This window comes from Suricata suricatta, chromosome 5 (assembly GCF_006229205.1).
Source record: "Suricata suricatta isolate VVHF042 chromosome 5, meerkat_22Aug2017_6uvM2_HiC, whole genome shotgun sequence".
Lineage (NCBI taxonomy): Eukaryota > Metazoa > Chordata > Mammalia > Carnivora > Herpestidae > Suricata > Suricata suricatta.
In genome coordinates, this window is record NC_043704.1 from 92,377,148 (window position 1) to 92,401,002 (window position 23,855).

A 23,855-nucleotide genomic window follows, 5' to 3' on the forward strand; every position below is an offset into this window, starting at 1 on the left:
TTAAAATGAATCCATCTACCCACCTATGTATCTCCTGTTGGTTTGTTTCTCTAGAGAACGCAGACTAATACCAACCCTCCCCAGCAAGTATTCTGAGATCAATCAGCCAGCTGTTATTTGTTTCATCTGGTCCATCTCCAAGCCTCTGACACACTCATTTCTGATAATATTCTGGAAATTCCCAGTATACTGTCCTGTTGGCAAAATTCACCCCCACTTACCCTAGGAGATTAAAAAAAAAGTGTCTCATGGAGTTCCTGGGGGCTCAGTTAGTTAAATGTCTGACACTTGGCTTCAGCTCAGGTCATGATCTCACAGTTTGTGAGTTCGAGCCCCGCATTGGGCTCTGTACTGACAACTGCAGAGCCTGCTTGTGATTCTCTGTCTCTGTCTCCCTCTCTCTCTGCCCCTTTCTGCTTTCTCTCTAGCTCTGTCTCTCAAAATAAATAAATAAACACTTTAAAAATGTTTAAACATAAAATTTATTTTTTATTTATTTTTTATTCTTTTAAGTAGGCTCCACACCCAGCGTGGAGCCCCATGTGGGGTTTAAACATATGACCCTGAGATCAAGACTCAGACATTCAACTGACTGGGCCACCCAAGCACCTCAAAATTTCTTTTTTCCTTTTTTTTTAATTTTTATTTTTTTAGAGAGAGAAAGAGAGCACAAGTGGAGGAGGAGGCAAAGGGAAAGAGCAAGAGAATCTTTTTTTTAATTTTTTAAATGTTTATTTATTTTTAAGAGAGAGAAACAGTGTTAGCAGGGGAGGGGCAGAGAGACAGGGAGACAGAATCCAAAGCAGGCTCCAGGCTCTGGAGCTGTCAGCACAGAGTCAGACTCAAGCCTCGAACTCATGAACCGTGAGATCGTGACCTGAGCTGAAGTCAGACACTTAGTTGACTGAGCCACTCAGGTGCCCCAAGAGAGAGAATCTTAAGCAGGTGCCACACTCAGCATGAAGCCTGATGTGGGGCTCGATTCCACAATCCTAGGATCATCACCTGAGCTAAAATCAAGAGCTGAACATTTAACCTACTGAGCCATCCAGGCACCCACCAAAATTTATTTTCTAAAAGCACAGATTCTTTGGCTCAAAATACAAATTTATTTGTATATTTTTACAGTGCACAGTCAGTTAAGTATTTATTAATAGATAAAATATACCATATAAACTATTTTGAGTGTATCTTGAGCTACATGAAACTCAGAGGTCAGAAAGGGAGACATAAAAAAATTGAAATGCATAAGAACTGAGATGAATAATTCACCTAATTTCTAGGGCCACATTTTGCATCAGATAATATAATTGACTATGCCATGTGTATGAGGGTTTTTCTATCAGTCTCCTTTTTCATATTGAGGAGTCTGTTAAACAAACCAGTTGACGATGACGTTGCCCTGGGCAGGAGCATCCTGACCCACCCAGAGAAAGGTTGGCTGCATATCTGCTGCCAAGGGGCTCTGACCCCAGCCCTCTGATCTTTTTGACATTCAGGGACTTTTCTATGAGTGCCCCATCTCTGTGGCCTGTAGGAGTTAATGTGCCCGCAAAGGAGAACAAATTCATTTCCAGTATATTAATGAGGTCAGATCCAAGGACAACTGAGCAAGAATCCTATTTTTAAAACCTCAAAAAAAATTGTCATGAATGAAATGCAAGTAGAATCTGCAAGTCCCTTGCTGGAGTCAAATATCTCAACAAAGGGCGGTGTTTTTGTGTATTATGACATGTGCCCCCAATCTGGTTTCATGGACTATATACAAATATGTGCCACATTTGCCTGCTATATCATTAACTCACTTATTCATCCATTCAAAGGCATCTTCCTCTTTGAGCTGTTATGCTGGATAGTATAAGAGTGTTAAAGATAAATAATAGAAGTTGGGAGGGGGAGACAAATACCCAAGTAATTGAAATGCAGAACAGTGTTAGAAGTGTTGAGTAAGAGGAGAAACAAAAGATTATTAAGGATTCAAAGAGGCTAAAATTAAACTGCATGAAGTAAATTAAGAAATTATGAAGGATGAGACTGTGATTTTATTATATATTTATTCATATTTATTCATTTTTTTTTTGAGAGAGAGATAGAGCACGAAGAAGGGGGAGGCAGAGAGAGAAGGAAACAGAGAATCTGAAGCAGGCTCCAGACTCTGAGCTGTCAGCACAGAACCCGATGCAGGGCTTGAACCCAAGAACTGCGAGATCATGACTCGAGACAAAGTTGGACGCCCAACTGACTGAGCCACCCAGGTGCCCTGAGAATGTGATTTCAGCTCTGATAGCAGGCACCGGCAAGGGGCCACCATGTACACAGGGGTAGAAGTGGGAAAGTTCACTGATCAGCAATTTAGTTGATGGGAAGAGCGTGGGATAGTACAGCGGGGTGATGGGTCCAGCTCAGATCAAAGGGGAAATCAGAGAAGCCTGTAGGTACTAAAGGTTAAACTCAACCAGAACGAAATTGCCCTGTGTATGCTGTGTGTGATGTGATGGGGTGGGAATCAGAAGACGTGCTTAAACATGGGCTCTTGTCTTCTGGGGGCTGCTTGTATAGCCTCTTTGGGCCTTAGTGTATGTCCATATCTGTAAAATTGTAGTACCACTCTGCCTGCTTCACGGAGTCTTTATGAGGACTAGATAATGCACATGATTGCCAATTTCCACTGTGGATTGGTAGACCAGTTGGTTAAGGATATGCTATTTAACTTTTAGGAGCTTAGCACACTAAATTAAAAATATGTACATATCTTTATTTTAGACAGAGAGAGAGACAGACAGACAGACAGAGACAGAGAGAGAATCCCAAGCAGGCTCCAACCTGAGCTTGGAGCCCGACGTGGAGCTTGATCCCTTGACCGTGAAATCATCACCTGAGCCTAAATTAAAAGTCGGACACTCAGCTGACTGAGCTACCCAGGCACCCCTCAGCACACTAAATAATTTTAAAAGTAAACTATCCCTCAAAATTTTCTTTAAACAATATTACTAGACCCACAGAGATAGAGCAAAAACAATTTAATCATAAGAATGACAAGAATAAAAAGTACTTATGGGGTGCCTGGGTGGTTCAGTCAGTTAAGCATCTGACTCTTGGTTTGGGCTCAGTTATGATCTTATGGTTAGAGGGTTCAAGCCCTGAGTCAGGCTCCATCCTGACAGTGCAGAGCCTGCTTGAGATTCTCTCTCTCTGTCTCCCTCTCTCTCTGCCCCTCTCTTGTTTGTACTTTCTCTCTCTGTCTCTCCAAATAAATAAATAAACATAAAAAAAAGAATAAAATGTGCTTATTTTTTTTTTTACAACTCCCTTTTGATATGGCCGCTACTATCACCCCCTATTCAGAGGGAACAAATTTAGAGTGGGTAAGTTAGTTGCCTACAGTCACGGGCCAGAAGATAGTAGAGCTGAGTCTATGACTCAGGCTGTCAGACACAAACCCACATGCTTAACATCAAACTCTACTGATTTCAGATAAAGCAAGAAAGACACAACCTTGGCTTTAAAAAAATTTTTTTAGGTTTATTTATTTGAAAGAGAGAGAGCACGTGAGCAGGGACAGAGCAGAGAGAGAGAGAGAGAGAGAGAAAGAATCCCAAGAAGAATCCCAAACAGGTTGTGTACTGCTAGCATGGAGCCCAACATGGGGCTCCATCTCATGAACTACAATGTCTGTAGCCCGTACAAGATCTGTACCTGAGCCAGAATCAACAGTCTGTCTAATTGACCAAGCTACCCAGGTGCCCCATATACATGGCTTTAATAAAAGAAAAAATATGTACCTTCAGTGTACATAATTTGAGACTATTAGCCCAGGAGAATAATTTTCAATTCTCTCTCTTATTAAAAAAATACACAAAGAGGAAAAATATTTAATGTTAATCCTATAACTCAGTGAATTGAAGTTAAATGAGGCATTAGTTTTAGTTAACTTCTTAGCACATACTTCTAAAAATATTTGCATAAGTGCTATCAACAATAGCCAAGTTATGGAAAAACCCAAAATGTCCATCAACTGATGAATGGGTAAATAAGATGTGTGTGTGTATATGTGTGTGTGTGTGTGTCTTTCTTGCTTTATATGAAATCAGTAGTTTGATGTGTATATTATATATAATGAATGTATATATTGTATATAATAAAATATATGTGTATATATATATAATAGAATACTACTCAGTGGTGAAAAAGAATGAAATCTTGCCATTTGCAACAATGTTTTTGGGACTGGAGGGTATTATGCAAAACAAAATAAGTCAGAGAAAGATATCATATGAATTCACTCATATGTGAAATTTGAGAAACTTGGAAGATAAACATAGGGGAAGGGAAAGAAAAAATAAGATAAAAACAGAGAGGGAGGCAAACCATAAGAGACTCTAAAATACAGAGAACAAACAACGGAGGGTTGCTGGAGGAGGGAGACACTGCTGGTGGCGGGGTGGGTTAAATGGGTGATGGGTATTAAAAAGGGCACTTTTTGGGATGAGCACTGGGTGTCATATGTAGGAGATAGATCATTGGGTTCTGCTCCTGAATCTAAGACTACAGTGGATGTTAACTACTTGAAGAGAAAAATATTAAAATTAAATTAAATTGAGTTGAAATTAAAAAATAACATTCCCTTCAAAATAAAGAAAATACTCATTTGGTATTTCTAAAAAAATTATTTGCATATTTTTGTCTGATTATAAATTAAGGCAGGCTCATCATAGAAAATTGAAAAAATATTGAAAAGTATAAAGAAGACAATAAAAACAACCCACAAATCCATTATTAACATCTTATTAAATGTCTTTCCAGTCTTTTTTTATTAAAGGATGGTATTTTTAGGTTTTTCTGTCCCTAGTGAAATATGCTACATTATTAAGAATTAAAAATGTTTGCAGGGACTTGGGAAGCTTAGTTGGTTGAGTGTCTGACTTCAGCCCAAGCCGTGATCTCATGGTTCCTGAGTTTAAGTCCCACATCTGGCTAGCTGCTGTCAGCCCAGAGCCTGCTTTGGATAGTCTGTCTCCGTCTGTCTCTGCCCCTCTCCTACTCACACTCTGTCTCTCAAAAACAAATAAAACATTTTTAAAAAAGAGAGAGAGACAGGAGCCTGTGTGGCTTAGTCAGTTAAGCATCTGACTTTGGCTCAGGCCATGATCATGTGGTTGGAGCCTGGAGCCTGCTTTGGATTCTGTGCCTCCCTTTCTCTCTGCCCCTCCCCTTCTTGCACTCTGTCTCTCTCTCAAAAATAAATAAACTTTAAAAAAATTTAAAAAATAAATGTTTTTTAAAAATGTTTGTATTTGCAGGAATAGGTTTCTTAGCACCAGAGTTTTCACTCACTGCTAGCTCTTTTCCTGTATTTTATATGAGTAAATATAATATAACATGTATTGTAACATGGCTCTGTGCTGACAGCTAGGAGCCTGGAACCTGCTTCAGATTTTGTCTCCTTCTCTCTCTGCCCCTCCCCCACTCATGCTCAGTCTCTCTCCATCTCTCAAAAATGAATAAACATTAAAAAAATCATGAAAAATGATCCTCAATTGATGATGTTGCACAGGGTAATGTGAACTAAAGGATATTGCATTGTGTCATCGTATAATTTTGTTCAAGAAAAATATATGTCCTCTCCACATCAAATAATTCCTTGGATTGAAAATTAGTGCCTCGTTGCAACTAATTATACTAATTCTCTTAACTTTAAGATCATTATTTACCTTGAACTTTGCTCTTTATTAGAAGAGGATTAATTCACTTTAGCTCTATGCTTGTTATTCAAGCATAACTTGTTATGTTATAACTGGTCTCTGTGAAGAACTTTAGAGATATAATTTAATTATTGCATCCACATCGCTCCTCATCTTGCTGGTAATGTAATAGGAGCATAGAGCAGATAGGTGACCTGCAAAAACCAGACAGTGTTTGCATCCATGTCTGTCTGACTCTAGAGTCTATGCGTTTTAGATCAGAATGCCTCCCAGGACCTGAAAAGTAGCAACAGACAGAAACCCAAGCTGATGCCTTTTACTCCCCAACCCTCAGTCCCTTGAACGAGAAATGATGTTTGCCTGCATTCTTTTTCTTCTGAAGCCAGCACTAAATACCTGTACTTTGTGTTTGCATAAACACAACACCTGCAAGTCTTTATTCCTACCTGGAGGAGGCAGAGAAGCGGGCAAGCGGAAATCTCAGGCTCAGAAAGCTGAAGGACTCGTCCAAGGACCCCAGCTCAAAAACAGCAGTGCTCCAACTGGAGCTAGACCACAGCACAGGCTCCTTTCTCTACCTCGCTCTGTCTCCTGGCATGAAAGGAGGTCAGAGAAAGTCAGAGAGACATTTATCCACAAAGTGACCGTCTTCATAACACCTCCACCCAATACATAGCCCTCAACTTGTGACATTTTCCACGTGAACAACTTTGGCATCTCCCTCCTGAGAGGACTGCCCATGGTGGCAAGAGAGAGGCTTTAAGGTCACATTTCTCCACACTTTGGAGACTGAAGAAGGTTCTGGCTTTTGGCTTGTACAGTGAGGAGAAAACCAGCAAAATTCCCCTCAGGGATCTGTCCCACCAAGTGCACTCTTCAGGGGAACCTACAGGGGCCAGTTACTGAGCACAGATCCTGTGAACAGTCCTGGTCCCTGAGTTGTTTTCCTTCAAGTGACATTGTCAGTTTTACACTCTATTCTTGAATTAACTGGCCAGGGGAAGGTCAAGGGCACAGGTGCAGCACACTAGGATTTGTGTGTCCTTTCTCATAGAACTCTAGGCTCTTTAAATCTGTAAGATTTATTCTAATAAGCCCTGAAATTGATCGGTTTGTCAATGCACACTCTCTCCCCCTTCTGATGTAATGAGTAATTACACAGAAAGCGCGGGGTCATATTAGGGCAGGAGAAAAAGCACAAAAACCATTGGTCTCTCGCACAACCTGTGAAGGGAAGCAGCAACTTGAAATAAAAACAAACTACTTCAAATCCTGAAATACACTTCCTGAGCTCATCTGTATCCAAAGATAGTTTTTAAAAACTATGATTATTGTTTCTTTCTCCTTCTTTATCATGTTTATGAGGATTTCCTAATCTTTTTGAGGTTGATAAAGCTTTTGCTAGGTTTCCTAGTCCAATATGAACATGCACTCTCACATTACCTTGGACTCAATTCAAAACTTATCTAAAACACCCCACCCAGTCCTTGGGAAATTCCAGAATAATTTCCTGCCCGTTCTAGTTAATTAGTGAAGCACTGGGTTGGTCACTCAAGGGAGCAGTTTCTAGGTGACTGAACCAGCTTGGTTGGACTTACATGCCTTTGTGTCCCCCTGAATTGGCACACACATCCTCTTTACCTAAGGAATCAAGCGTGAAGGGACAATACTGTTCTCATCTAAAAGAACAACAAGTTGGAAAAGACATTTCTGCAGCTTTAAGGATACAGACATGCAAACTAGTATATATTCATTTTATGTATATAAGTATATATTGAGTGTGTGCATCTTCCTAGCTAGTTGTTAAAGTAACAATTCCTTACCTCCAGAGAACCCAAAGTGTAATCACAGCTGTCCGCACTGTCCTTGGAAAGCCGGGAAGGCAGAAATGAAGAAGGGCGGGGGGAGGGAGCTCCCTCAGGGTCACTCGGGGAATCTAAACAGGAACGCCTACTGGTTAGACTTTGACTTGGAAAAAAACATGCAAAACCCATACACACCGACCTTGACAGCCTGAAGTCAGAGTACATTTGCCCAGAGTTCTGGAGCTTCCTTCGTTTTAAGGAAAATAATAAATTTTGCCTTGGTCTTTGTTGTGCTAGGAACAAAGCCAGCATGGTAATCCTATTTCCAGGGGAATGTGAAGAAAGTTTTCTCAGAGCTCCAGAATCTTCCTACCACATGCACCACCACACATACATTATGGCTCAGAACTACTTCTCTGGAAGGCCCAGTGTCAGCCACCGGACAGGAAGGGAAACCAACCAACCTCCATCTGGCCTCTGCATGTCTGCCCGTCTCTTTGGTATCCCTAACCAGGAAAGGCAAAGACTTTAAGGAAAGTTCACCAGCAGAGGCCTTGGAGGTCCCAGGGTTTAAGAAAATCTACTAGCAGGAGCCTGGCTGGCTCAGTCAGGAGAGCGTGTGACTCTTGATCTTGGGGCCATGAGTTTGAGCCCACCATTGGATGTTGAGATCACTTAAAAGAAAAAAGAAAAGTGTGGTGCCTGGGTGGCTCAGTCGGTTAAGGCTCCGACTTCGGCTCAGGTCAGATCTCACGTTCATGGGTTCGAGCCCCGCGTCAGGCTCTGTGCTGACAGCTAGCTCAGAGCCTGGAGCCTGCTTCTGGTTCTGTGTCTCCTTCTCTCTCTGCCCCTCCCCATCTCATGCTCTGTCTGTCTCTGTATCAAAAATAAATAAAACGTAAAAAAAAGAAAAGAAAAGAAAATCTGCTGCAATATTTAATGGATAGGCCTGATATTTTTCTTTTTTTTTTTTTTTCATACATCAGCCTTGATCTTCAGAACCTCTGTTCAGCAGAGAACATTCCAGGTGCCTGCTGCTCAGTATAAAGCTAGTCTGATCTTGTTGTGGCATCAAATCTATGAGTCTGAGAGCTCTGCTCCCTTACAGAGGTGAGTAAGAGAGTGGCGGCTGGAACCCGGATAAGAATTGATTAACTTTTCCCTCATCCTACCCTAGCAAATGGGGGAAAAGTTGTCTTCTTTTAATTTAATGCTTTGCCTGTACCGTCAGGATTTGGCTTACCTTATTTTGTGTGTGTGTGTGTGTGTGTGTGTGTGTGTGTGATGGTGGGGGGGGTGCAGAGCACAGGGTTGGGAGTCTCAATAATAAGGATTTGGCTGTTTAAAAAAGGTGGTATTCTTGGGGTGCCTGGATGACTTCGGCTTATGTCATAATCTCATGGCTCATGGGTTTGAGCCCCACGTCCGGCTCTGTGCTGACAGCTCAGATCCTGGAGCCTACTTTGGATTCTGTGTCTCCCTCTCTCTCTGCCCCTCCCCAACTCATGCTCTGTTTTGTCTGTCTCAATAATAAATAAATATTTTAAAAAAACTTTTAAGATGCTGCTCTTAACCCCCGAGTTTCTCTCTAGAGAATGATTATTATTTCAAAGAAATAAAAGTGCACTGGAGAAAATAAAAATGTAGGTTTCATTTGTAAAGAAGAAATTGAAGAATACATTTTTCTGATTTTTACTTTAGAAAGTGACTGGACTATATCTTTGCAAAAAATAAACACGGGAAAGACTTATTTTCCTTATGCTGAGATCTGTATTCTTTTCCTGTGTTTTCTCTTTCTTCTTCCTTTCTTTACTCTCCTCTTCTCATGTCCATTCTCTCAAATTTTACCTATTTCTGGGGGCGCCTGGCTGGCTCAGTTGGTAGAGCATCTGACTCTTGATTTCGGACCAGGACATGATCGTAGGGTTGTAAGATTGATCCCTACATTGGGCTTCACATTGAGTATGGAGCCTGCTTAAGATTCTCCCTCTGTCTCCGCTCTGCCCGTCTCCCCTGCTTGCACTCTCTCTCTCTCAGAAAAATTAATAAAATAAAATAAACTTTCCTGTTTCTGAAGATAGACTCAGGAAAAGAAAAGAAAGAAAAAAAAGCTAAGTGTGTGCTTAGACTCAATCAGACTTCCAGAATGTATTTCATGGGGGTAAAAATGTAGAAAGATGTAAATCTGAGCATGCCTGGCAAAATTTCCCTTGAATAATCTCAGTTTAGTCTGAGAGGAATCATTGTATTAAAGGGTCAGATCTCAGAAGGAAAAAAAAATGCCCATAATACTATTTCATGCTGAATTCACTAATGCCTTCCTCTGGTTTTAATAAAACAAGGTGCTTTTATGAGATGCCTTCTTTCACTGCCTGTCTGTTTGAGTGTCCGTGTGGCAAAGTGACTGTGTGAGTGTGAGTGTGTGTTTATTCACTGCAAACTTCCTGGCAAAGTCTGAGTGGAAACCTGATTTCCCAGAATTAGCCACCTTTAAAAGCATTGTTAAGTTTTCCTTTACTTAGCTCTTTCGCTTTTGCTTTACTCCAAATGAAATAATAAAAATTTAAAGCTAAACAAATTCCAGTCTTTTCTTTTTACAGGTACAGATAATTAGGACTGGCGGCTTGCTCAAGCCTTTCCAAACACCCCATAGTACTCTTTTATTAATGTCTTTCTTCTGACTTTATATGTTAAGTAAAAATACACGTTATTTTATTATATGATCAAATTTTATATTCACAACTATACTTGAAGCTGTCCCAATTACAATAAGCAAGACAACCGTCCATTAACCAAAAAACGCATTCAGAGCACAGTTTAGAGCAGGGTCTCCCTCTCAGTTAGACGCGCTGTTCCAAATATTCAATAAGTGGCAGCACAGAGGCACCGAGCCATCGATGTGGATGCTAGCTGTAAACCCCTGCCGCGGCGGAGGTGAGCACTGCAGAGAATTCACTTCCTGGGGGCTGCACCACGTTAGTCTATTTCCAGTTGGTGTGGGTTCTGAGGCCTGGAGTTTCATCCGGACTTGTAATTTTGCAGGGTTTTGATTTCTTGGGTAATAGGTTTGGGTTTCTTTGGTAGCATATTTCCTTTAAAGTCTATTAGCCTCTGTTTAGTTACATTTATTCAACTCCACAGGTGCTGACTGGTTATGGTTCTTGAATCAAGAGCTAAATCTGAGGGATTCTGTCACATAGCAACACGTTCTAATGCTTCCTCCATTCTGTGAATGTTCAGCATTCAGCATGATAGTGGACCTTTTGACGGTGAAAAACTGTAGCTTGGGTTAGAGAAGAGCAGTTCACCTTCCCCTTGTCCCAAGTTTACACATCACAGAGTGTTTATTTTTTTAATTTTTTCCTGTTTATTTATTTATTTTTATTTTTGAGAGACAGAGAGAGACAGCATGAGCAGGGCAGGGTCAGAGAGAGAGGGAGACAGAATCTGAAGCAGGCTCCAGGCTCTGAGCTAGCTGTCAGCACAGAGCCTGACGCGGGCTCAAACCCACAAACTGTGAGATCATGATCTAAGCCGAAGCCGGACACTTACCCGACTGAGCCACCCAGGTGCTCCCAGAGTGGTTTTTACAGTGGAGGTTGATTGTCAACTTTGCTGATTAAAAAAGCCCAAAAGCTTGTGTTAGGGGCTGTCCAGGTCTCAATCTTATATCCAACCACATTTCCTCTTATTGCTTCCTTTACCTTTAGCTTTGTGCAGATTCTAGCTCTTTAACTGCAAAACTCAAGCCCATCTGCCATTCAACCATACTGGATTTATGGGGCCATAGGAAAAATGTATTCTTCTTAGAAAAACTGTATTTTCCTTTCTGCCTGCCTCTCAGGCAGGCCACATTTGATAGAAACTTGTTGCTTGTAGGGTCACTTGGGCGGCTCAGTTGTTTGAGTGCTCCACTTTGGCTCAGGCCATGAACTCATGGTTCATGACTTCGGGCCCCCCGATCGGGCTCTCTGCTGTCAGTCCAGAGCCTGCTTGGGATCCTCTGTCTCTATCTTTGTGCCCTTCCCCCACTTGCGCCTTCTCAAAAATAAATAAAACATTTAAAAAACAAAAAGAAACTTGTCATTTGTATGACTTTACAGAAGTTTGTAGAAAGTAGTCAATACACCCCAGTTTCCTGATGGCTTTCCACCAATCCCCACCCCTCCCCCCAATGCAAATCAAAGCTTGGTACAAGGATGTATTCGGATTTTATTAAAAAAAAAAAAGCAAACAAGCAGAGGAAAAATATTTGCAAAAGGCATATCTGATAAAGTGTTGTTATCCAAAATTTACAAAGCACTCTTAAGTCAACACAAGAAAACAACCTGTTGGAAACCGGGCCAAGGCCTTACGTGACACCTCAGCAAAGAAGGTAGACAGATAGAAATAAGCATATGAAAAGACATCCAATAGCACTTTAGGGAATTGCAAATTAAAATAGCAGTGAGGTACCACTACCAAAATCCAAAACACTGAGAAGACCAAATGCCGGTGACGATGATGTGGAGCGATGGGAACTCTTGCCGGTAGGATCCCGAAGTGGAAAGGCTGGCTGCTTTGGAAGACAGCGTGGCATTCCTTACAAAACTAAATACACTTACCATACGGTCCAGCAGTCATTCCTCTTAGTATCTACCCAAATGGATTAAAAATTTATGTTCACACAAAATCCTGCACACAGAGGTTTACAGCAGTTTTATTCATAATCACCAATTGAAGCAACTGAGATGACCTTCAGGCGGTGAATGGATGGATAAATAAAATGGTACAGCCAGGTGAGGGAGTAGCATTCAAGTATTAAAAAGAAATGAGCTATCCAGCCATGAAAAGGCATAAAGGACACTTAAATGCATATTGCTTAGTGAAGGAAGCTAATTGGAAAAGCCAATCATGCTTAGTGCATGATTCCAATTATATGATTCTCTGGAAAAGGCAAAACAGTAGAGATACTAAAACAGTGGTTGCCAGGGGTTGGCAGGGGGGAAGGAGGAACAGGGGAGCACAGAAGGGCTTTAGGGGCAGGGAAACTATTCTGTGTGATACCGTAACAGTGGATAGATGTCATTACACATTTGCCAAAATCCATACAACCTGTTGCTTTGTGACAGAATAAACCCTAAGGTAAAGTATGGATTTGGGGTAATAAGGATGTACCAATGTGGGTTTGTCAATTGTAACAAATGAACTACCCCGGTGTAGGCTATTGGTGGCAGGGGAAGTTATCTACGTATGGGGACAGACGGTGGTATCGCTCTATTTTCTGCTCAATTTTGTTGTGAATGGCAATAGTTTGACTAGTTGCTTTGCTGTCACCTATCAGGAATCATTTCTTCTTATCGAGGAAGGGAGAGTTCTCACTGCCCTGTGATGCTTGTTGTCTTGCACAAGTCCATAACTTAGGGTCTCTTCTATGTAAAACCTCACTTCCACACACTATTTTTTAGAGTGAAAACATTTGGATTCAGAAATCTAACTCAAACTGGCTCACTCAAAAATGAGAATGTATTGACTATGGAACTGAGAAGTGTGGGAATCAGACTGGATTAGGGCGTAACTAAAACAAAGTGCTTAAAAGATGCAATCAGACTTTTTTCTGTCTCCGTCTCTTTCTCTACTCCCAACCCGATGTTGACCTCAATCTCATGAGGGCTGGGTCTCTCCATGTGGGGACCATATGGATACCAGCCTCTCTAGACTCATATTTCACCAGTTAAGCAATACTTAGAAGAAAGAATGAATCTTTCTCAGCAAATCCAAGCTGCTAATCCATTGGATAGACGATAGCCACTTGCCCATGGCTGAAACAACTTTAGTCTATTGTTTCTAAAAGTTTGTATGAATGCCACTGGTACTCTATGCTATAATTTTACATAGTAAGTAAACACTTATTTTAACTTAAATAATTTTGTTAATTTTCATGTGTATTAAAAATAACTAGTGTATCAATTTTTCTGTTTTGCTTTGGATGAAGCTGGAAGAGAAAGAAAGGCAGTGGTCCACTTTTCATGGCAAGAGTGAGTCTCACTTACGATGTTCAGGCATGTCTGTGAACGTTTTAAACCTTTGGCAATTCTGAATCATCCACCAAGACTTTTCCTCTTCTGTGTAGGCAGAGTGTTACACAGGCAGAAAAATCTAGACACTACTGTACACTGAGGGGAAGAGTTTGGGGAAATTTAAGTCCTTCTAAGATTCTGGAAGAATCCATTGCAGGTGACTGTTCAGAAGGTAGCTTTTTTTAAATGTTTATTCGTTTTTGATAGAGTGCAAGTGGGGGGGGGGCAAAGAGGGAGACCACAGATCTGAAGCAGCCTCTGCGCTGACAGCAGTGAGCCCGGTGTGGGGCTCTCATTCACTCATGGGAGAGCGTGATCTAAGCTGAAGTCGGGAGCTCAACCAGCTGAGCCACCCAGGTGCCCCCATAAGGCAGCTTCTGAAATGAAGTCCATGAGCCCAAAATGGTATTTGATGGTTTCACATTCATTAGGATAGTTGATAAATGAAAGACTTACTCCTGTGGAATGTGAAACCCATTCATCAGTCTGGTAGCATCTAGGGGAGTGTGAATTAATGAGGTATAAAACGTCCTTGAGTGTAACTGAACTCTTTACCCCACATGAGAAAAAAACAGTTGTCGTTGTAGTATAAAGAAAAAGCAGTTACATGCCTGGCCCATCCACAATAAAGTTCTTTGTTAACCAAAATTATATAACTGATTTTGATCCTTCTGATTTACTTTTATGCCGTTTGATTTCCAAGAGGAAGCAACCTTCCTTTTTAAATGTAATTCAAATTCTATTCCAGGAACAAACAGGAGCTGTTTGTTTTTACTTTTTTTTTAAGGTCTCACTTTTGTTCTCTGTGATTTTGCTAGAGAGCTAACCCAAGGAGGAAGAAGGTTGTTATATTTGTATTTCCATTCTTGTGTGAATTCTTTCTAAAAGTCCTTCAGATAACAGAGTATGTAATTACAATGTAATTTTCATTTATTTGCAATAATAAAAATTTATGAGGATTCATCTACCATGAAAATATAAAATAAACTCTCATTGTTTTTTCTATATGATTATTTTACATGATGATCAAAATATCAAACCACATCATCTATATGACTATTGTTTGTTTTTATTCATTTTGTCATACTTTGGTTTTTCTTATATGTATTTTTTAAATTTTTTTAATGTTTATTTTTGAAAGAGAGAGAGAGAGCACGGATGAGGGAGGGGCAGAGAGAGAGAGGGAGACACAGAATCCGAAGTGAATTCCAGGCTCTGAGATGTCAGCACAGAGCCAGACTCAGGGCTTGAACTTACAAACCGCGAGATCATGACCTGAACCAAACGAAGTTGGAACCTTAACTAACTGAGCCACACAGATGCTTCAGGTTCATCTTATATTTACTGAAACCTGGACATGAAAGACCTCTTTAAATCTCACAATCGAGGCAAAGTGAAACTGAGGATATATCTGAACAATGGTCAAAACAGAAACAGAAAAGAACTGAAAATTAAAAATGAGCACATGTGAATTAAGGGAAGAAAGGAAATGGATATTCACTGAGTAGTTTATTATTCATGTAATTATACAGTAATCACATGTAGGATGTTATTTCTAAATATATATATATGTATATATATATATATATATATATATATATATATATATATAAACATATTCCTTTTAAAGTAATTTCAAGATTAAGTAACTTTCTCAAGTTCACTCAGCTTGTACAAGGTATTTTGTTTGACTCCAAAGTTCAGCCTCAGGAGGAACAATCATGCAGGCAAAATTAGTCCACCTCATTTGGAATAGCTTTTGTGCATTCTATGCATTCTAATTTATTCTTCCTCATTAGAAGGTGATTTCTCTAGTAAAATAGATTGGCGGCCAGAAGATCCATTATTTGGCTAACCTGCTTCTTGAGAGCAGGAAGAGTGAAGGTCTTGCTCAACAGTCAGAGACACAGGCATCCTGGGAACCCTTAAGTAAAACACAAAGGGTAGTGGGTACAACTCACAAAACTACAAAGGGCCATGCAAATATCACTATCCATTTATAAGTTTCTCTTGCCCAAGCACCCTCTAAGTGACAAGTTGTGAAATTCAGCATTACAAGCTGTGGATAGGGAAGGGGACTTTTGAGGGCCCTTATTTTTAGGAGAGAGTAAAGAGCAACAACTAGTTGACATGATCTAATGGAGCAAGGCCTGCAGCAGAAGGACCATAGGAACAAGGGGCAGCCAGTGGACCAGGAAACAAAGAGGGACTGTTTAAACCCACCTGTGGCCTTATTGCCAGTCCTGGAGGACACACGGATCTACCATGTTTTGCTCTTAGGATAATAAGATCTGTAACAGCAATGTGAATAATACTTTATCATAGGGGTTTTAGATATATTATTTCATGGTCTCAAAACAACACTGCAAGGTAGTATCAGCATTTTAGGGTCTTTTTTTATTTTTAATGTTTATTTATTTTAGAGAAAGAGACAGAGGCAGAGAGAGACAGAGCACAAGCAGGGTAGGGGCAGAGAGAGACACACACAGAATCCAAAGCAGGCTCCAGGCACTATGTCGGTACAGAGCCCAATGTAGGGTTTGAACCCACTAACCATGAGAACCTGAGCCGAAGTTGAAGGCTCAATCAACTGAACCCCCCAGGCGTCCATAGTATCAGCATTTTATAATGAGGTTCAGTGAAGTTCAGAAATGCAAAGCCACCCAGCAAAAATTAGGCTTGAGGTATATCCCACGCTGGTCCCAAACTATTTGACCCAAAATCTCTGCTCTTTGCACAACTATGCAAAGCAAAAAACACCTATGAAATGTATATTCTTTTACTTAGTACATAATAGAGCACTCAGTAAATTTTAGTTCTTCCAGCCTGTGACATGTCTACTGGAAAGAACTCTTGGCCTTGTTTTACTCTTGGGTCTGATTGCAAGCCATGTACATTAGTATCTTATTGCTGCTACAAATTTAATGGTTTAAAACAAAATAAATTTTTTATATTACATTTCTGAACATTCCAGAAGTTCAGAATCAATCTCAGTGGCTTAAAATCAAGATGGTGGCAGGACTGGTTCTTTTCTGAGGCTGGTGGAGAGAATTTGCTGCCTTCTCCAGCTTGTAGAGGCTGCCTGCATCCCTTGGCTTGTGGTCTCACATCGCATCTCCTTATTCTCCCCCTGCTTCTGTCGTCACGTCATCATGACTCCCACCCTCCTGCCTCTCTCATGTTAAACCCTGTGACTGCAGTGGACCTGCTTGGATAATCCAGGATATTCTCCCTACCTCAAGATCCTTCATGTATTCCCATCTACAAAGTCTCCTTTCCCGTGTAAAGTAACATAGTCAGTTTTGGGGAATTAGAACATGAGCATCTTTGAGGGGCCATTATTTAGTCCATCACACCATCTCTTTCTCCTTCACCTTTCATGGGTTGATCAGGAGAGATTATAGAGATAGATCAGGATAGAAAATAATATGAGTGGAGTCAAGGCTAAAAAAACTAATAAGGTCACCCAGGGAAGAAACTAGTGCATGATTTGAGGTCACTGAGAGCAGAAAACATGCATACCAAGTTCAAGAGGTACATCATTGAATAGCAAGACAAGAGAAAGGGTGCATGAGATCCAGCCTCTTGCAATGTGCCAGCCCCACAGGACCAGTTATTTCACGCTGTAGGTGAAGACTTGCCTCCAACCCCACCCCTGTGGGGTCTGACACACAGAGAGCTGGAGGTGTGCCGGAGGCACTGACACAGGCAGATAAGCAGAACAAAGGAATACACATTAAGCCTGAGAGCTAATCCCACGCAGGGCAATAAGCCCAGTGCAGGTGCATGGGCTCCCTATCTCTTGGTAGGAATGTATTCCAGGCCCAAAGCCCATTCTTCCATGGCTAAGTGGGGGCCAAAAGACTGCATGCACCACACTGCCCTTCCCAACACTGTTTGCCTTTTCTCTGCTATCTCCTATCTCTGGTTTGGGAGCTGTAACCAAGAAATATAGGAATAGCTTCAAGTCCTACCCCACCCTCCAATCCAGCTACAACTCTCAGATATCTGTTTTTTGGAGGAACACTATCCCACTATCTTCTTCTTCTGCCCTGCTCTTAACCACCAAGGTTGTTCCTAAGGGCCTCACTCTATGCATCCTTCCAGACAGACAACTCCAGCCCAGAGTCCCCAGAGCCACCACATATTCAGACTGTGAACTACACAACCCTGGGCGGTGCCATTCATAAAGTAGATCCTGTAGATTTGTATATTTTTTACATCAATTTTCCAAAAGATGAAAGTGTCATGAGAAAAGAATTTCTTTTTCTAATCTGCACAATGGTGTGGTATCAGCAAGCATCACCCTGCCCTCCATTTTCACAGGATTTTGCAATTTGTCTTAGTCTTGGGAGGTTTGGAGCAATTCCTACCAAAATCCGGCAGCTGTGATTGCAGGATGAGAAACAGTGATAAGCTGAAGCCTTGTTTATGTTTTCGGCTTCCTTGTTACCCTCTAGGGCTGCCTTAACTGGGCTCTACTTTTGCACTGTATTCAGTTCAAGAAGCTCTGTCATTGCAAGGAGAGAAGAAAAATTGGGCTCTTTGTCTGCCGATCTATCTGTCTAGATCTGTGTTAGTCTACCTCATGCATTTTCTGTAAGATCTGTAAACAGAATGGTGCCCAGCTTGCATCCTTATGCAAAACCTACCTACTATGAACACACCAATGCCTACACTGGAAGGGAGCCCCATCTCTGCTCATGTGTGTCGGATCATTATGGTCACCAATTTGTGAAATATTTTAAAATTTGGAACAAAGAGAAATGATTTCAAGAGGTAGTTTTTATTTTCCTTTGGGGTGCCTCAACTGGTTTTTTTTTACCTTTGGGTGGCTCTGCTTGTTAAGCATTCAGCTTTTGATTTTGGCTCAGGTCACCATCTCTTGGTTCATGAGATCAAGCCCTGCATAAGCTCTGTACCAACAGCATGGAGTGTGCTTGGGATTCTCTCTCTCTCTCTCTCTCTCTCTCTCTCTCTCTCTCTCTCTCTCTCTTTCTCTGCCCCTCCCCTGTTTGCACGCTTTGTCTCTGTCTCTCAAAATAAATAAACATTTTTAAAAGGTAGCATTTCTTTGATAGATCACGAAATATCTAAGGAAAATTATGGAAAATGCTATTCTTACCTAGAAATATTTGTAGGGTGTGTGTGTGTGTGAGTGTGTGTGTGTGTGTATGTGTGCATGTGTAGAAGACATAAGGCTTACTACCAAATACCCAAGACCTCAATGAAGACCTTGAGAAAAAATCTTAGTGGGTATCTCTTCAACCACCTATAAAATTCCTTTGGAAAATGGCTCCCAAGACTGTCCTCTGGTCTCCCCGCCCCCACCCACCCCACCCTTGACAGGAGCATAAATCTCCTATTCAGTTAGGCTTCTTTCTTCCTCTGCCTCATAAATCACCTAGACCCTTCTTGAACTCAACTTTTAAGAGCTTCTCAGTTAACCATCCAACGATGCCAGAATACTATCCACTAGGTTGCTTCATAAGAGTGAACTTTTGAGATATTATCTCTAAACTCCCAAGACTCTTAGGAAGACCCAATCTTAGAAATAATGGACTCATTACCTGGAAGATTTTATCTCTATAGTCGGAAATTAGAAATAGTCAACAAGACGTAGCTTTCTCTTGGGGTACCTGTGTGGCTCAGTCGATAAAGCGCCCAACTTCACTCACGTCATCATCTCGCAGTTCGTGGGTTTGAGCCCTGCTTTGGGCTCTGTGTTGACAGCTCGGAGTCTGGAGCCTGCTTTGGATTCTGTGTCTCCCTCTCTCTCTGCCCCTCCCCTGCTCATGCTCTCTCTCTCTCTCTCTCTCCCTCTCTCTCTCTCTCTTTCTCTCTCTCTCTCAAAGATAAATAAACATTAGAAAAAATTAAAAAGAAAAAGAAGCAGCTCTGTCCTCAGAGTAAGCCTAGACTATAAATAGCAGAAAATAAAGCAATTGCTTGTATCCAAGAATCTGAATCTAGCAAGAAGCACTGATTCTGAAATTTAAATAAGCAAACCTGGAAGCAATTTTGCCTTTACATGTGAAGTAATCCTTGTTTTACAGTTTCAAAAAATTTTCCACAGGAGCTTAGACATAATATTAACATATTTTATGATTACTGAATAATAAGGAGCAGAACTGGTTGCCCAGCTTAAACTCATGCATTTGAATCTTACACATACCATTCATGCTGTAACTGTTGAGGAATCAAATCATGGCTTAAATGAAACTCATACACAGAACTTTGGAGGGCCAGTAGCTGATTTTCCCCTCCAGTCTCTTAAGCGACTTTAATTCTCCGAAAACAACTTAAAGCTTCTAAAATCTGAGAATGGACACCTATAAGACTATTAACAACCACAAATTGAAAAGGAATAGAAACAAGCATACATTAAATAAGGTTTCTGTAACACATAGAAATGAGGAATTTTGAGTGACTTCAGACCAAAGTAAGTTGACTATATGTCCATAGCGAGATGCAATCCAAGACCAGAACGAATTGAGAGGAAAACCCTGAGCTTTAGCCTCTTATCTTATTGTTTGCATTAATAGTGTTACTGTTTGGGAATTATTTTCTTTTTATAGTTAGGTAAAACAAGCAGTAATAGTTTGTTAAAAGTCAAGATTTTTCAGTGTAAGAGAAATGGAGGTACAATTATAGGAAACAAATTTTCAGTAAGAACACAGTGTTAGCACTGACTTAGAAATATCATTATAAACCCATGCCTTGAGAGAGAAAAATTAGGTCTTTTCTGGGACTATCTACTGAAATTGTTTATTAACAATGGCATCCCAGAGGGGACACACTTAGTATGTATGCTTAGTACACATAGTATGGTTTATAATACCATCTTTCCACAAAAACAAACCAAGACTCCTTGGAAAAATAGCCAATTCCATATCTGGGCCTAGGAAGGTACAAAAGGCAGAAGAGAGGAAAGATTTTAAACATTAATCTGCATAGATGCTTTAAAAGTTTTTTTTCATTTTGATGGAATTTCAGTCTTGCAAAGAAGTTGCAAGATTACTACAAAGATTCCTTAATGATTTTCATCCAGATTTTGTGAATGTTAACATTTTAGTGACTTTGCTTTATTTTCTCTTTGTCAGTACATAAAAAAAATTGAAAATAAATTGCAGGCATTATACCCTTTATTGCTAAATGCTTTAGTACGTTCTTTTGTATAGTCATACAACAATTAACATTTAATTATTAGCAGGAAATTAACATTGATACAATTTTATTATTGAACATACAGATCTTATCAGAGATGACCAGTTATTCCAATAATGTTCTTCATAACAAATGAAAACCTTGGATCATGCATTGCATTCAGTTATCATGTCTCTTAAGTCTCCATTAATCTGAGACAGTTTCTCAGATTTTCTGTGTTTTAGGATATTACCGTTTTTTATTTTTATGTTTTTTCACATTTTTATTTAAATTCTAGTTAGTTAACATACAGTGTAATATTGGTTTCAGGAGAAGAATTTAGTGATTTCTCACTTACTTGTAACACCCAGTGCTCATCCCAACAAGTACCCTCCTTAAAACCCATCACCCATTTAGCCCACCCCCCACTCACCTTCCCTCCAGCAACCCTCAATTTATTCTCTATAGTTAAGAATCTCAGTCATAAAAGCCATTTATGAAAAGCCCACAGCTAATATCATCCTGAATGGGGAAAAACTGAGAACTTTCCTGAGATCAGGAACATGACAGGGGTGTCCACTCTCACCACTGTTGTTTAACATAGTGCTGGAAGTCCTAGCATCAGCAATCAGACAACAAAAGGAAATAAAAGACATCAGAATTGGCAAAGATGAAGTCAGACTTTCGCTTTTCACAGATGACATGATACTTTACATGGAAAACCCGATCGACTCCACCAGAAGCCTACTCGAACTGATCCATGGATTCAGAAAAGGAGGAGGGTTGCATTTTATACACCAATAATGAAGCAACAGAAAGAGAAATCAAGAAACTGATCCCACTTAAAATTTCTCGAAAAACCTATAAAATACCTAGGAGTAAACCTAACCAAGGATGTAAAAGATCTGTATGATGAAAATGATAGAAAACTTAGGAAGGAAATTGAAGGAGACACAAAGAAATGGGAAAACATTTCATGCTCATGGATCAGAAGAATAAATATTGTTAAAATGTCATTACTACCCAAAGCAATCTACACATTCAATGCAATCCCAATCAAAATTGCACCAACATTCTTCTCAAAGCTAGAACAAACTATCCTAAAATTTGTATGGAACCACAAAAGACCCCGAATAGCCAAAGTCATATTGAAGAAGAAAACCAAAATGGGAGGCATCACAATCCCAGACTTTAGCCTCTACTACAAAGCTGTCCTCATCAAGACAGTATGGTATTGGCACAAAAACAGACACATAGACCAATGAGACAGAACCCAGAATTGGACCCACAAATGAATGTATGGCCCACTAATCTTTGACAAAGCAGGAAACAGTATCCAATGGAAAAAAGACAGCCTCTTCAAAAGATGGTGCTGGGAGAATTGGACAGCAGCATGCCAAAGAATGAAACTAAGTCACTTTCGTACACATAAACAAAAATAAGCCCAAAATGGATGAAGGACATGAATGTGAGACAGGAAACCAACAAAACCTTAGAGAAGAATGCAGGAAACAACATTTTAGACCTCAACCGTGGCAATTTCTTGTTTGACACATCCCCAAAGGCATGGGAATCAAGAGCAAAAATGAACTATTGGGACTTCATCAAGGTAAAAAGCTTCTGCACAACAAAGGAAACAATAAAAAATCTAATAGGCAACTGACAGAATGGGAAAAGATAGTTGCAAATGACATATCAGATAAAGGGCTACAAAATCTACAAGGAACTCACCAAACTCCACACCTGAAAAACAAATAGTCCAGTGAAGAAATGGGCAGAAGACATGAACAGATACTTCTCCAAAGAGAACATCCAGATAGCCAACAGACACATGAGACGATGCTCAGTGTCACTCATCATCAAGGAAATACAAATTAAAACCACGCTGAGCTACCAGCTCATGCAGGTTAGAGTGACTAAAATGAACAAATCAGGAGATTATAGAAACTGGATAGGATGTGGAGAAATGGGCACCCTCCTACACTGTTGGTGGGAATGTAAAGTGGTGCAGCCGCTCTGGAAAGCAGTGTGGAGGTTCCTCAAAAAATTGTCAATAGAAATCCCCTATGACCCAGCAATAGCACTGCTGGGGATTTACCCAAGGGATACAGAAGTGCTGATGCATAGGGGCACATGTACCCCAATGTTCATAGCAGCACTTTCAACAATAGCCAAATCATGAAAAAAGCCTAAATGTCCATCACCTGATGAGTGGATGAAGAAGATGTCATTTATTTATACAATGCCATACTACATGGCAAATCTGGCTATTTGTAGCAACGTGGATGGAACTCGAGGGTGTTATGCTAAGTGAAATAAGTCAGGCAGAGAAAGACAGATACCATATGTTTTCACTCATAAGAGTAACAGGAGAAACTTAACAGAGGACCATGGGGGAGGGGAAGGAGAAAAAATAGTTGGGGAGTGAGGGGAGGCAAACCATGAGAGACCCTTGAATACTGAGAACAAACTGAGGGCTAATGGGGGTGGGGGAGAGGGGAAACAGGGTGATGGGCATAGAGGAGGGTACTTGTTGGGATGAGCACTGGATGTTATTTGGAAAACAACCTGACAATAAACTATAAAAGAAAAAAATGAATCTCAAGACATCACTATTTTTAAAGCATTTCAACTGGTTATTTTGTGAGTGTGTGTCAGCTTGGGGTTGTCTGATGTTGTGTCACCATTAGATTATTTCTGTTTGGCAGGAATGTTACTCAAGTGTTGCTGTGTTCTTCTCAATGTGTCATACCAGAAGGCACATGATGTTGATTTGTTCCTCGTTGATGATGTCAACTTTGGCCAGTTGGTTAAAGTGGTGTGGTAGAAGTTCACTTCTGTATATTTCTTTGTTACATTTCAATTTGCTTTGTTGAGGCTTATGAAGAAGAGAACTAATTCATATTTGTTAGAAACTAAAAGTGAAAAATAAGAAAGTATTCCAGCAGAGATTATATATGAGAAAACATTATATAAACTGGAAAAGCACTTACGTGAATGTAAAGGATTGTTATTATTTTTAGCAATTATTCCACTTTTAACATATCCCAGGAAAAATGATCTAATATGTAAAAAGCTAAGCCTCTAAACTTTTTCATCTGATGAATGGATCAAGAAGATGTTAGAGAAAACAATCACACAAA

The 23,855-nt window shown here is 40.2% G+C and overlaps 1 long non-coding RNA gene across 1 annotated transcript in view; it reads right to left on the bottom strand.

Moving 5' to 3' along the window:
• LOC115292017 overlaps nt 1-22,475 on the bottom strand; it is a 64,805-nt gene extending 42,330 nt beyond the window's left edge. Inside the window, exons 1-3 of the long non-coding RNA XR_003908758.1 lie at nt 22,444-22,475; nt 7,526-7,638; nt 6,149-6,293 (exon numbers count right to left, since the gene is read on the bottom strand). This is a non-coding gene — a long non-coding RNA (uncharacterized LOC115292017). The remainder of the gene's footprint in view (nt 1-6,148; nt 6,294-7,525; nt 7,639-22,443) is intronic.
• Between the last annotated feature and the right edge of the window lie 1,380 nt (nt 22,476-23,855).